This window comes from Triticum dicoccoides, chromosome 6B, assembly GCF_002162155.2.
Source record: "Triticum dicoccoides isolate Atlit2015 ecotype Zavitan chromosome 6B, WEW_v2.0, whole genome shotgun sequence".
Lineage (NCBI taxonomy): Eukaryota > Viridiplantae > Streptophyta > Magnoliopsida > Poales > Poaceae > Triticum > Triticum dicoccoides.
The window spans coordinates 164409263-164423289 of record NC_041391.1 but is presented as its reverse complement, the minus strand read 5'-3'; positions in this window follow the sequence as shown (position 1 = coordinate 164423289).

The window sequence follows — 14027 nt, the reverse complement described above, 5'->3', positions numbered from 1 at the left end:
CCTTCGTCACCTCCATAAACGAGAAACATATCCTTACTCCTTTTCAGGTACTTCAGGATATTCTTGACCGCTGTCCAGTGTTCCATGCCGGGATTACTTTGGTACCTTCCTACCAAACTTACGACAAGGTTTACATCAGGCCTGGTACACAGCATGGCATACATGATAGACCCTATGGCTGAGGCATAGGGGACGACACTCATCTTTTCTCTATCTTCTGCCGTGGTCGGACATTGAGCCGAGCTCAATTTCACACCTTGCAACACAGGCAAGAACCCCTTCTTGGACTGATCCATATTGAACTTCTTTAATATCTTATCAAGGTATGTGCTTTGTGAAAGACCTATGAGGCGTCTCGATCTATCTCTATAGATCTTGATGCCTAATATGTAAGCAGCTTCTCCAAGGTCCTTCATTGAAAAACACTTATTCAAGTAGGCCTTAATGCTGTCCAAAAGTTCTATATCATTTCCCATCAAAAGTATGTCATCCACATATAATATGAGAAATGCTACAGAGCTCCCACTCACTTTCTTGTAAACGCAGGCTTCTCCATAAGTCTGCATAAACCCAAACGATTTGATCATCTCATCAAAGCGAATGTTCCAACTCCGAGATGCTTGCACCAGCCCATAAATGTATCGCTGGAGCTTGCATACCTTGTTAGCATTCTCAGGATCGACAAAACCTTCCGGCTGCATCATATACAGTTCTTCCTTAAGATAGCCGTTAAGGAATGCCGTTTTGATGTCCATTTGCCATATCTCATAATCATAGTATGCGACAATTGCTAACATGATTCAGACGGACTTCAGCTTCGCTACGGGAGAGAAAGTCTCATCGTAGTCAACCCCTTGAATTTGCCGATAACCCTTAGCGACAAATCGAGCTTTATAGATGCTAACATTACCATCCGCGTCCGTCTTCTTCTTAAAGATCCATTTATTTTCTATCGCTCTCCGATCATCGGGCAAGTCTGTCAAAGTCCATACTTTGTTTTCATACATGGATCCTATCTCGGATTGCATGGCTTCAAGCCATTTGTTGGAATCTGGGCCCGCCATCGCTTCTTCATAGTTCGAAGGTTCACCGTTGTCTAACAACATGATTTCCAGGACAGGGTTGCCATACCACTCTGGTGTGGAACGTGTCCTTGTGGACCTACGAAGTTCAGTAGCAACTTGATCCGAAGTACCTTGATCATCATCATTAGTTTCCTCTCCAGTCGGTGTAGGCACCACAGGAACATTTTCCTGAGCTGCACTACTTTCCGGTTCAAGAGGTAGTACTTCATCGAGTTCTACTTTCCTCCCACTTACTTCTTTCGAGAGAAACTCTTTCTCCAGAAAGGACCCGTTCTTGGCAACAAAGATCTTGCCTTCAGATCTAAGGTAGAAGGTATACCCAATGGTTTCCTGAGGGTATCCTATGAAGACGCATTTTTCCGACTTGGGTTCGAGCTTTTCAGGTTGAAGTTTCTTGACATTAGCATCACACCCCCAAACTTTTAGAAACGACAACTTAGGTTTCTTCCCAAACCATAATTCATACGGTGTCGTCTCAACGGATTTAGACGGTGCCCTATTTAAAGTGAATGCAGCTGTCTCTAGAGCGTATCCCCAAAATGATAGCGGTAAATCGGTGAGTGACACCATAGATCGCACCATATCCAATAGAGTGCGATTATGACGTTCGGACACACCGTTACGATGAGGTGTTCCAGGCGGCGTGAGTTGTGAAACAATTCCACATTTCCTTAAGTGCGTACCAAATTGGTGACTTAAATATTCTCCTCCATGATCTGATCGTAAGAACTTTATTTTTCGGTCACGTTGATTCTCCACCTCATTCTGAAATTCCTTGAACTTTTCAAAGGTCTCAGACTTGTGTTTCATCAAGTAGACATACCCATATCTACTTAAGTTATCAGTGAGAGTGAGAACATAACGATAGCCTCCGTGAGCCTCAATGCTTATTGGACCGCACACATCAGTATGTATGATTTCCAATAAGTTGGTTGCTCGCTCCATTGTTCCGGAGAACGGAGTCTTGGTAATTTTGCCCATGAGGCATGGTTCACATGTGTCAAATGATTCATAATTGAGAGACTCTAAAAGTCCATCAACATGGAGCTTCTTCATGCGCTTGACACCAATGTGACCAAGGCGGCAGTGCTACAAGTATGTGGGACTATCGTTATCAACCTTACATGTTTTGGTATTCACACTATGAATATGTGTAACATCACGTTCGAGATTCATCAAGAATAAACCATTGACCAATGGGGCATGACCATAAAACATATCTCTCATATAAATAGAACAACCATTATTCTTGGATTTAAATGAGTAGCCATCTTGTATTAAACGAGATCCAGATACAATGTTCATGCTCAAAGCTGGCACTAAATAACAATTATTGAGGTTTAAAACTAATCTCGTAGGTAAATGTAGAGGTAGCATGCCGACGGCAATCACATCGACCTTGGAACCATTCCCGACGCGCATCGTCACCTCGTCCTTCGCCAGTCTCCGCTTATTCCACAGCTCCTGCTTTGAGTTACAAATATGAGCAACTGCACCGGTATCAAATACCCAGGAGCTACTACGAGTACTGGTAAGGTACACATCAATTACATGTATATCACATATACCTTTAGTGTTGCCGGCCTTCTTGTCTGCTAAGTATTTGGGGCAGTTCCGCTTCCAGTGTCCCTTTCCCTTGCAATAAAAGCACTCAGTCTCAGGTTTGGTCCATTCTTTGGCTTCTTCCCAGCAACTAGTTCACCGGGCGCGGCAACTCCCTTGCCATCCTTCTTGAAGTTCTTCTTACCCTTGCCTTTCTTGAAACTAGTGGTTTTATTGACCATCAACACTTGATGCTCCTTTTTGATTTCTACCTCTGCCGATTTCAGCATTGAAAATACTTCAGGAATAGTTTTCACCATCCCCTGCATATTATAGTTCATCACGAAGCTATTTTAGCTAGGTGGGAGCGACTGAAGGATTCTGTCAATGACCGCCTCGTCCGGGAGGTTAATGTCCAGCTGGGACAAGCGGTTGTGCAACCCAGACATTTTGAGTATGTGCTCACCGACAGAACTATTTTCCTCCATCTTACAACTGTAGAACTTGTCGGAGACTTCATATCTCTCGACCCGGGCATGAGCTTGGAAAACCATTTTCAGCTCCTCGAACATCTCATATGCTCCGTGTTGCTCAAAATGCTTTTGGAGCCCCGGTTCTAAGCTGTAAAGCATGTCACACTGAACGAGGGAGTAATCATCAGCACGTGACTACCAAGCGTTCATAACGTCTTGGTTCTCTGGGATGGGTGCTTCACCTAGCGGTCCTTCTAGGACATATGCTTTCTTGGCAGCTATGAGGATGATCCTCAGGTTCCGGACCCAGTCCGAATAGTTGCTGCCATCATCTTTTAGCTTGGTTTTCTCTAGGAACGCGTTGAAGGTGAGGTTGACATGAGCGTTGGCCATTTGATCTACAAGACATTTTTGCAAAGGTTTTTAGACTAAGTTCATGATAATTAAGTTCATCTAATCAAATTATTTAATGAACTCCCACTCAGATTAGACATCCCTCTAGTCATCTAAGTGATACATGATCCAAGTCAACTAGGCCGTGTCCGATCATCACGTGAGACGGATTAGTCATCATCGGTGAACATCTCCATGTTGATCGTATCTTCCATACGACTCATGTTCGACCTTTCGGTCTCTTGTGTTCCGAGGCCATGTCTGTACATGCTAGGCTCGTCAAGTTAACCTAAGTGTTTTGCATGTGTAAATCTGTCTTACACCCATTGTATGTGGACATTGGAATCTATCACACCCGATCATCACGTGGTGCTTCGAAACAACGAACTTTCGCAACGGCGCATAGTTAGGGGGAACACTTTCTTGAAATTATTATGAGGGATCATCTTATTTACTACCGTTGTTCTAAGCAAATAAGATGCAAAAACATGATAAACATCACATGCAATCAAATAGTGACATGATATGGCCAATGTCATATAGTTCCTTTGATCTCCATCTTCGGGGCGCCATGATCATCTTCGTCACCGGCATGACACCATGATCTCCATCATCATGATGTCCATCATCGTGTCTCCATGAAATTGCTTGCCAACTATTACTTCTACTACTATGGCTAATGGTTTAGCAATAAATTAAAGTAATTACATGGCGTTTAATCATTGACACGCAGGTCATACAATAATTAAGACAACTCCTATGGCTCCTGCCGATTGTCATACTCATCGACATGCAAGTCGTGATTCCTATTACAAGAACATGATCTCATACATCACATATATATCATTCATCACAACTTTTGGCCATATCACATCACAAGGCATATGCTGCAAAAACAAGTTAGACGTCCTCTAATTGTTGTTGCATGTTTTTACGTGGCTGCAATAGGGTTCTAGCAAGAACGTTTCTTACCTACGTGAAAGCCACAACGTGATATGCCAATTTCTATTTATTCTTCATAAGGACCCTTTTCATCGAATCCGATCCGACTAAAGTGGGAGAGATAGACACCCGCTAGCCTGACATGCAACTAGTGCATGTCAGTCGGTGGAACCTGTCTCACATAAGCGTACGTGTAAGGTCGGTCCGGGCCGCTTCATCCCACGATGCCGCCGAAACAAGATAAGACTAGTAGTGGCAAGAAATTGACAACATTTACACCCATAACAAATTTGTGTTCTACTCGTGCAAAGGAACTACGCATAGACCTAGCTCATGATGCCACTGTTGGGGAACGTTGTAGAAAAAAAACAATTCTACACTTCACCAAGATCAATCTATGGAGTCATCTAGCAACGAGAGAGAGGAGTGCATCTACATACCCTTGTAGATCGTGAGCGGAAGCGTTCAAGAGAACGGGGTTGAGGGAGTCGTACTCGTCGTGATCCAAATCACCGGAGATCCTAGCACCGAACGGATGACACCTCTGCGCTCAACACACGTACGGTTGGGAGGACGTCTCCTCCTTCTTGATCCAGCAAGGGGAGGGAGATGTTGATGGAGATCCAGGAGCACAACGGCGTGGTGGTGGAAGTAGCGGTGATCTCGGCAGGGCTTCGCCAAGCTCAGCGAGAGGGAGAGGTGGTGCAGAGGGAGAGGGAGGCGCCAGGAGCAGGGGTGTGCAGCCCTCCCTCCCCCCTCTTTATATAGGGGCCCTGGAGGGGGGCGCCGTCCCCCTAGAGATTGGATCTCAAGGGGGGGGCAGCGGCCAAGGGGGTGGCTTGCCCCCCAAGCCAAGTGGGGCGCCCCCACCCCTAGGGTTTCCAACCCTAGGCGCAGGGGAAGGCCCAAGGGGGGCGCACCAGCCCACCAGGGTCTGGTTCCCTTCCCCACTTCAGCCCATGGGGCCCTCCGGGATAGGTGGCCCCACCCGGTGGACCCCCGGGACCCTTCCGGTGGTCCCAGTACAATACCGGTGACCCGAAACTTTCCCGATGGCCGAAACTAGACTTCCTATATACAATTCTTTACCTCCAGACCATTCCTGAACTCCTCGTGATGTCCGGGATCTCATCCGGGACTCCGAACAACTTTCGGGTTACCGCATACTAATATCTCTACAACCCTAGTGTCACCGAACCTTAAGTGTGTAGACCCTATGGGTTCGGGAGACATGCAGACATGACCGAGACGACTCTCCGGTCAATAACAAACATCGGGATCTGGATACCCATGTTGGCTCCCACATGCTCCTCGATGATCTCATCGGATGAACCACGATGTCGAGGATTCAAGTAATCCCGTATACAATTCCCTTTGTCAATCGGTATGTTACCTGCCCGAGATTCGATCGTCGCTATCCCAATACCTCGTTAAATCTCGTTACTGGCAAGTCACTTTACTTGTACCGTAATGCATGATCCCGTGACCAAACACTTGGCCACATTGAGCTCATTATGATGATGCATTAGCGAGTGGGCCCGGAGATACCTCTCCGTCATACAGAGTGACAAATCCCAGTCTCGATCTGTGTCAACCCAACAGATACTTTCGGGGATACCTGTAGTATAACTTTATAGTCACCTAGTTACGTTGTGACGTTTGGTACACCCAATGCACTCCTACGGTATCCGGGAGTTACACGATCTCATGGTCTAAGGAAATGATACTTGACATTCGAAAAGCTCTAGCAAACGAACTACACGATCTTGTGCTATGCTTAGGTTTGGGTCTTGTCCATCACATCATTCTCCTAATGATGTGATCCCGTTATCAACGACATCCAATGTCCATAGTCAGGAAACCATGACTATCTGTTGATCAACGAGCTAGTCAACTAGAGGCTTACTGGGGACATGTTGTGGTCTATTTATTCACACATGTATTACGATTTCCAGATAACACAATTATAGCATGAATAATAGACAATTATCATGAACAAGGAAATATAATAATAATCATTTTATTATTGCCTCTAGGGCATATTTCCAACACGCATAACATCTACACATAGACCTGGCTCAGATGCCACTATTGGGAAACATAGCATGCAATTTCAAAAAAAATCATGCACTAACGCAAGATCTATCTAGGAGATGCATAGCAACGAGAGGGGGAGAGTGTGTCCACGTACCCTCGTAGAACGAAAGCGGAAGGATTAACTTAACGTGGTTCATGTAGTCGAACGTCTTCTCGAATCAACCGATCAAGTACTGAACGTACAACACCTCTGAGTTCTATGCATGTTCAGCTTGATGACGTCCCTTGAACTCTTGATCCAGCAGAGTGTGATACGTCTCCAACGTATCTATAATTTCTGATTCTTCCATGCTGTTATATTATCATTCGTGGATGTTTTACAATCATTTTATAGTCATAGTATATCATTTTTTGGTACTAACCTATTGACATAGTGCCTAGTGCCAGTTGTTGTTTTCTGCATGTTTTTTACATCACAGGAAATCAATATCAAACGGAGTCCAAACGCAACGCAACTCCTGAAGGATTTTTTGGGCCAGAAGAAAGCTAGTGGGCCAAGGAAGCACCTGAGGGGCTGCTCGAGGGGAGCAGCACCCACCAGGGCGCACCAGGAGGCCCAAGCGCGCCCAGGTGGGTGTTGCCCACCTCGGGTGCCCCCCGAACCGCCTCTTTTCTCTATAAATACCCAAATATTCCATAAACCCTAGCGGAGTCAACGAAATATTGATCCAGCCAATGCAGAGTCCAGAAACACCAGATCCAATCTAGACACCGTCCTGGAGGGGTTCACCACTTCCATTGGTGCCTCTCCTATGATGCGCGAGTAGTTCTTTGTAGACCTACGTGTCCGTAGTTAGTAGTTAGATGGCTTCCTCTCTCTCTCTCTCTCTCTCTCTCTCTTGATTATCAATAAAATGATCTCTTGAAGATCCATATGATGTAAGTCTTTTTGCGGTGTGTTTGTTGGGATCAGATGAACTTTGAGTTTATGATCAGATCTTTGTTTTTATCCATGAAAGTTATTTGAGTCTTCTTTGATCTCTTATATGCATGATTGCTTATAGCCTCGTATTTCTTCTTCGATATTTGGGTTTTGTTTGTCCAACTTGATTTATTTATCTTGCAATGGGAATAGGTGCTTTGTAGTGCGTTCGATCTTACGGTGCTTGATCCATGTGACAGAAGGGGAACCGATACATATGTATCATTGCTACTAAAGATAACAAGATGAGATCTATATCTGCCACATAGATAAACAGATCTTGTCTACATCATGTCATCGTTCTTATTGCATTACTCCGTTTTTCCATGAACTTAATACACTAGATGCACGCTGGATAGCGGTCGATGTGTGGAGTAATAGTAGTAGATGCAGGCAGGAGTCGGTCTACTAATCTTGGACGTGATGCCTATATAATGATCATTGCTTGGATACCGTCATGATTATTTGAAGTTCTATCAATTGCCCAACAGTAATTGTTTTCCCACCTTTTGCTATTTTTCTCGAGAGGAGCCACTAGTGAAACCTACGACCTCCGGGTCTCTTTTCATCATATTTACCTTTGTGATCTATTTTATTTTGCATTTATTTTCAGATCTATTAAACTAAAAATACAAAAATACCTTGCTGCAATTTATTTGTTCCGCGATCTATTTATCCTATCTACCACTTTTTACATCATGTTATTTGCCTACTTGAGGCGCCGTACTCGGAAGGGATTGACAACCCCTTTAACACGTCGGGTTGCGAGTATTTGTTATTTGTGTGCAGGTGCTGATTACGTGGTGTGAGGAGGTTCTCCTACTAGTTCGATAACCTTGGTCTCATCACTGAGGGAAATACCTACCGTCTCTATACTTCATCATCCCTTCCTCTTTGGGGAAATACCGACGTAGTTCTAGCAGACATCAAAAGGTATTTCTGGCGCCATTGCCGTGGAGGATCTTCAACATCAACCAGGTTCCTAATCACAAATCTCATCTCCTCGCAATTTACATTATTTTCCATTTTCCTCTCGTTTTGCTCTCCCCCACTTCACAAAAAATTGCCATTTTATTCGCCCTCTTTTTCGTTCGCCGTTTTCTCGTCAGATCTGTTTTTAGTGCAATCTTGTTGCGTAGTCATCATGACTCAAGAGAACAACAAGTTGTGTGATTTCTCAAATACCAAGAACAATGATTTTATTAGCACTCCGATTGCTACTCCCGCCACTAGTGTGGAGTCTTGTGATATTAATACTGCTTTGTTGAATCTTGTCATGAAAGATCAATTTGCCGGTATTCCTAATGAGGATGCCGTGTACCATATTAACACATTCGTGGAATTATGCGATATGCAAAAGAAAAAAGATGTGGACAATGATGTTGTGAAGTTGAAATTATTTCCGTTTTCTTTGCGAGATCGTGCAAAAATTTGGTTTTCTTATTTGCCTCGCAATAGCATCGATTCTTGGAACAAGTGCAAAGATGCTTTTATCACTAAGTATTTTCCGCCCACAAAAATTATTTCCCTTAGAAACCAAATCATGAATTTCAATCAACTTGAACATGAGCATGTTGCACAATCTTGGGAAAGGATGAAATTGATGCTAAGGAATTGCGCAACTCATGGGTTAAATCTTTGGTGGATCATACACATTTTTTATGCGGGATTGAATTTTGTTTCTCGTAATCTTTTAGATTCCGCCGCCGGGGGTACTTTTATGGAAATTACTTTGGGTGAAGCTACTAAATTGCTAGACAGTATTATGGAAAATTGCTCGCAATGGCATAACGAAAGAGCTCCTACTAATAAAAAAGTCAATTCGGTAGAAGAAATAAATTCTTTCAGTGAAAAAGTTGATGCTCTTATGAAGTTGGTTGCTAATAAAAGTGCTCCTATTGATTTTAATGATGTGCCTTTGTCTACTTTGATTGAGCAAAATAGTGATGCCATATATGCGAATTTTGTCTCATGAAATAATTTCAATAATAATGCTTATAGAGGTAATTTTAATCCTAGGCCTTTTCCTAGTAATTACTTTAATAATTATTGTAATTCATATGGTAATCCCACCTACAATAATAATACAAACACCTCTGATCTTGAGAACAATATTAAAGAATTTATCAATATGCAAAAGGCTTTCAACACTTCGATAGAAGAAAAGTTGAATAAAATTGATGATTTGTCTAGTAGTGTTGATAGAATTACTCATGATGTAGAAACTCTCAAGATGAAATAATTTGTTCCTAAAGTTGAAGAATCAGTTAAAGCTCCTTATGTTTGTATGGATGAAAGTAAGAAAAGAACCGTTATGCTTAGAGCTAAAAGAGAATTTTTAGAAAAAGCATTTTCTAGTGATTACTATCATAAAAGTGATGAAGATCTTAAAGAGATTGGTGTTTCCTCTATTGATTCTTTGTTTATTAAATTTAAGATTGATGAAAAAGGGACTGGAGAAGAGTCAACTTTAGTTAGAAGGCGTCCCTATGATTTGGAGGGTGAAAATCTTGTTGAAAAAATTGATAAAAGTGGGTTTGAAGAGGTCAAGACTTTAACTAGTGATGTGCCCACTATTTTTGATTACAAAGACTTCAATTATGATAGTTGCTCTTTTATTGATTGTATTTATTTTTTGCAATCCATGATAAATTCACCCCATGCTTATGAACAAAATAAAGCTTTTACTAAACATATTGTTGATGCTATGATGAAAGCTTTTAAAGAAAAGTTGGAATTAGAAGTTTCAATTCCTAGAAAATTGCATGATGAATGGGAACCTACTATCAAAGTCAAGGTAAAAAAAGAGTGTTTTGCTTTATTTGACTTGGGTGCTAGTGTTTCTACAATTCCAAAATCTTTATGTGATGTGCTTGGTCTTACCGATATTGAAGAATGCTCTTTAAATTTGCACTTAGCGGATTCTACTATTAAAAAGCCTATGGGAATAATTAATGATGTTCTTATTCTTGCAAATAGGAATTATGTGCCCATATATTTTATTGGTCTTGATATTGATTGCAATCCGTCTTGTCCAATTATTCTTGGTAGCCCGTTTTTGCGTACTATCGGTGTTGTGATTGATATGAAAGAAGGCAATATTAAATTTCAATTTCCACTAAGGAAGGGAATGGGAGACTTCCCTAGAAAAATAACTAAGCCACCATATGAATCAATCATGAGTGCATCTTATGGATCTAGAACCAAAGATGACCCACGCTAATGTTGCCCTCAACTTCAACGCGTTCCTAGAGAAAACCAAGCTGAAAGACGATGGAAGTAACTATACGGACTGGGTCCGTCACTTGAGGATCATTCTCATAGCTGCCAAGAAAGCATATTTCTTTGAAGCACCGCTAGGTGACAGACCCATTTTCCCAGCAACTCAAGACCTTATGAACGCCTGGCAGTCGTGTAGTGATGATTACTTTGTGGTTTAGTGCGGCATGCTTTGCAGCTTAGAATCAGGGCTCCAAAAGCGTTTTGAGCAACACGGAGCATATGAGATATTCCAAGAACTAAAAATGGTTTTCCAAGCTCATGCCCGAGTCGAGAGATATGAAATCTACGACAAGTTCTACAATTGTAAGATGGAGGAAAACTGTTCTGTCAGTGAGCACATACTCAAAATGTCTGGGTTGCACAACCGCTTTTCACAGCTGGGAGTTAATCTTCCAGATGACTCAGTCATTGACATAATCCTCCAGTCGCTTCCAACTAGCTACAAGAGCTTTGTGATGAACTAAAATAGGCAAGGGATGGAGAAGTCCATTCCTGAGTTATATTTGATGCTGAAATCAGTAGAGGTGGAGATCAAAAAGGAACATCAAGTGTTGATAGTGAATAAGACCACTATTTTCAAGAAAGGCAAGGGAAAGAAGAACTTCAAGAAGGATGGAAAGGGAGTTGCCACGCCCAGTAAATCAGTTGCTGGGAAGAAGCCAAAGAATGGGCCCAAGCCTGAGACTGAGTGCTTTTATTGCAAGGGAAGTGGTCACTAGAAGCGGAACTGCCCCAAGTACTTAGCGGATAAGAAGGCCGGCAACAACAAAGGTATATATGATATAAATGTTACTGATGTGTACCTTACAAGCGCTCGTAGTAGCTCCTAGGTATTTGATACCGGTGCGGCTGCTCACATTTGTAACTCAAAATAGGAGATGTGGAATAAGCGAAGACTAGCGAAGGATGAGGTGACGATGCGCGTCGGGAATGGTTCCAAGGTTGTTGTGATCGCCGTCGGCACGCTACCTCTACTTATACCTTCGGGATTAGTTTTAAACCTCAATAATTGTTATTTAGTACCATCTTTAAGCATGAACATTGTAGCTGGATCTCGTTTGATGCGAGATGGCTACTCATTTAAATCCGAGAATAATGGTTATTCTATTTATGTGAGAGATATGTTTTAATATCATGCCCCGCTGGTCAATGGTTTATTTTTATTAAATATCAAACGTGATGTTACACATATTCATAGTGTGAATACCAAAATATGTAAGGTTGATAATGATAGTCCCACATACTTGTGGCACTGCCGCCTTGGTCACATTGGTGTCGAATGCATGAAGAAACTCCATGCAGATGGACTTTTGGAGTCTCTTGATTATGAATCATTTGACACGTGTGAACCATGCCTCATGGGAAAAATGACCAAGACTTCGTTCTCCGGAACAATGGAGCGAGCAACCAACTTGTTGGAAATAATACATACTGATGTATGCGGTCCAATGAGCGTTGAGGCTCGCGGTGGCTATCATTATGTTCTCACCCTCGCTGATGACTTAAGTAGATATGGGTATGTCTACTTAATGAAACACAAGTCTGAGACCTTTGAAAAGTTCAAGGAATTTCAGAGTGAGGTAGATAATCAACATGATAGGAAAATAAAGTTCTTACAATCAGATCATGGAGGAGAATATTTGAGTCACGAGTTCGGCACAGACTTAAGGAAATGTGGAATTGTTTCACAACTCACGCCGCATGGAACACCTTAGTGAAATGGTGTGTCCGAACATCGTAATCACACTCTATTGGATATGGTGTGATCTATGATGTCTCTTACGATCTACCACTATCATTTTGGGGTTATGCTTTAGAGACTTCCGCATTCACTTTAAATAGGGCACCGTCTAAATTGGTTGAGACGACACCGTATGAATTATGTTTTGGGAAGAAACCTAAGCTGTCATTTCTGATAGTTTGGGGATGCGATGCTTATGTCAAAAAACTTCAACCTGAAAAGCTTTAACCCAAATCGAAAAAATGTGTCTTCATAGGATACCCTAAGGAAACTATTGGGTATAACTTCTACCTCAGATCCGAGGGCAAGATCTTTGTTGCCAAGAATGGATCCTTTCTAGAGAAAGAGTTTCTCTCAAAAGAACTAAGTGGGAGGAAAGTAGAACTTGATCAGGTAACCCCTCTTGAACCGGAAAGTAGCGCATCTCAGGAAGATGTTTCTGTAGTGCCTGCACCGACTAGAGAGGAAGTTAATGATGATGGTCATGAAACTTCGGATCAAGTTGCTACCAAACTTCGTAGGTCCACAAGGACACGTTCCACACCAGAATGGTATGGCAACCCTGTCCTGGAGATCATGTTGTTAGACAACGGTGAACCTTCAAACTATGAAGAAACGATGGCAGGCCCGGATTCCAACAAATGGCTTGAAGCCATGAAATCCAAGATAGGATCCATGTATGAGAACAAAGTATGGACTTTGGTGGACTTGCCCGATGATCGGTGAGCCATAGAAAATAAGTGGATCTTTAAGAAGACTGGCGCAGATGGTAATGTGACCATCTATAAGGCTCGGCTTGTTGCTAAGGGTTATCGACGAGTTCAAGGAGTTGACTACGATGAGACCTTCTCACCCGTAGCGAAGCTGAAGTCCATCCGAATGATGTTAGCAATTGCCGCATTCTGTGATCATGAGATCTGGCAAATGGACGTCAAAACGACATTCCTTAACGGTTTCCTTAAGGAAGAATGTATGTGATGCATCCGGAAGGTTTTGTCGATCCTAAGAATGCTGACAAGCTATGCAAGCTCTAGCGCTCCATCTATGGGCTGGTGCAAGCATCTCGGAGTTGGAACATTCGCTTTGATGAAATGATCAAAGCGTTTGGGTTTATATAGATTTATGGAGAAGCCTACATTTACAAGAAAGTGAATGGGAGCTCTGTAGCTTTTCTCATACTATATGTGGATGACATACTATTGATGGGAAATGATATATAACTTTTGGAAAGCATAAAGGCCTACTTGAATAAGTGTTTTTCTATGAACGACCTTGGAGAAGCTGCTTACATATTAGGCATCAAGATCTATAGAGATAGATCGAGACACCTCATTGGTCTTTCACAAAGCACATATCTTGATAAGATATTGAAGAAGTTCAATATGGATCAGTCCAAGAAGGGGTTCTTGCCTATATTGCAAGGTGTGAGATTGAGCACATGTAACGCCCTGGATCCGATGCGCCAGGTGTCTGCCAGTTATTCGCCGTCGCTGCCATGTCATTTGCTTGCATGTTGCATTTTACCATGTCATCATGTGCATTTCATTTTG